Raw genomic sequence first — 2,500 nt, forward strand, 5'->3', positions numbered from 1 at the left:
TGTTATCAGTATTATTATCATTATTAATATTATCAATATTTTAGTTATAAATATTATAAAGATGCAATTTTTTGCTGTTACTTCTGCTGGTAATTGCATTTTTTATATTTTCTATAACGGTAAGCAAAAAAAAACAAACAAACAAAAAAGGTAATAGATCATGAAATAGAATAAGAAAAAGCTAAAAATAAAAGTAAAATGTTAACAAAATAGAAAAGAAATTAAATAAAAATTAATATAAAAAAAAAAAACAGAAATAAAAGTAAAGTGTCACCCCCCCCAAAAAAAAAAAAAAAATCCGTTTTCTTCGCATTATTTTTTATCGTATTTTTTTTTTTGTCTTTTTATCACACAAGGGTAATATAAGGGTGAAAATCCTCATAAATCCTTTAGTTGGGACGCCCATGCCATTTGGGCGCGCTGGATCAAAGGTGGGTATAGGTGGGTGCCCGCTTCCAGTCGTGGCGGAGGGGAGGGAGGGGAGGGAGGGAGGGAGGGGGGGGAGGGAGGGAGGGAGGGGGGGAAGGAGGGAGGGTGGGAGAGGGGAGGGAGGGAAAGAGGGCGGGAGGAGGGAGGGAGGGAGTGAGGGAGGGACGGAGGGAAGGAAGGAAGGAGGGAGGGAGGGAGGGAGGGAGGGAGGGAAAGGGAGGGAGGGTGGGAAGGAGGAGGGAGAGAGGAGGGAGGGAAGGTGGGAGGAGGGAGGAAAGAAGTATAAGGGGAGGGAGTCAGGAAAAGAGGGAAAGGGGAGGGAGGGAGGGACGAAGGGAGGAAAGAAGAAGAGAGGGAGGAGGGAAAAGGGAGAGAGGGAGGGAGGGAAGGAGGGAGGGAGGGAAAGGGAGGGAGGGAGGGAGGGAGGGAGGGAGGAGGGAGGGAGGAAAGGAGTTTAAGGGGAGGGAGTCAGGAAAGGAGGAAAAAGGGAGAGAGGGAGGGAGGGACGAGGGGAGGAAGGAAGGAGGGAGGGAGTGAGGAAGGAGGGAGAGAGGAGGGAGGGAGAGAGGAGGGAGGAAGAGAGGAGGGAGGAAGGAAGGAAGGAAGGAAGAAAGGAGGGAGGAGGGAGGGAGGGAGGGAGCCATTGGGACACGTTGCGTCTGTGAGGATTGTGTCTGGTTGTCTGTAGGTGAAGCGGACGCGGTTAAGCATAAACGCGCATATATATTTTGCATTCGCATACGGTTACATATATGCATACATATACACACTTATACATATACTTATACGCACACACACACGCATACACAAACGCACACGCACACACACACGCACACGCAAACGCACACACGCACACGCACACGCACACACGCACACGCACACGCACACCCTCAAACCCACACACAGACACACACACAGACACACACACAAACACACACACACCCACACACACACCCACACACACACCCACACACACACACACACACACACACACACACACACACACACACACACACACACACATACACACACACACACACACAAACACACACAAACACACACACACACACAGACACGGATACGTGCACACGTACATGCGTATGCACTTGTACGCACACGCATTGCACATACAGTACGTATGTTTATATATTGAAACCGTAATTGTGAAGTTTGTCTGTAAATTCGTCCTTTAAAATCTAAAAAACAGAAAAAATATATCAACTTGGGACATATTACAGGCACCTGGTATATAATTTTTTTTTTTTTTTAATCATTCCCCTCCCCCCTTTGATTAAACAAACAAACAAGCAAACATACACGAGGAATATCTTTTCTTCTTCGTCATCCTAGGACAGGAAGATGACACCGGCAGGCCATGCCAACAGATACAGACTAATTACCGTTCTGATTTGTGGTAAAAAAAAATCTTGAAAGACGATGCCTGAAGAATGTACGCAGTAGGACTAAACAAATACCTGTTCTTTCTTTCTTTATTTATTTATTATTATTATTATTTTTATTTTAATCTGTGGGTGTACTGTTGGAATCGGCATTCGTGCTAAATACTGTTGGGTATGTTATGCTTGTATGTGAAGGGTTTATTCTGTTTTGAGGCTCTGCGTTACGTGGATCTGGCCTTGATGGATATAGATATATAGAGTATAGTATATATATATGTGTGTGTGTGTAAAGATATATATATATATATATATATATATATATATATATATATATGTTGATATTTATTGATATATATATGTATGTATAGTGTAATTTAGTGTATATATATAATAAATATAGGTAAATAGATAAATAGATATAGCTATACATAGTATATATAGTATAGATGTAAATACAGTGTAATGGACGAGTATACAAATGATAATAATTAATACAGTAATACTAGTATATTATTACTTAATAATAATAATGATAATAATAACAACAATTAATAATAATATAGATACTAATAATACCATTGGTTTAGTATCCGTAGCATTAGGGGTATTGTAATGCCGATTGGTAGAATGTCGTGGCCAGTCGCTTGCTATAATGGACCAAATTGGCCCTA

The sequence above is a fragment of the Penaeus chinensis genome, chromosome 12, assembly GCF_019202785.1.
Source record: "Penaeus chinensis breed Huanghai No. 1 chromosome 12, ASM1920278v2, whole genome shotgun sequence".
Lineage (NCBI taxonomy): Eukaryota > Metazoa > Arthropoda > Malacostraca > Decapoda > Penaeidae > Penaeus > Penaeus chinensis.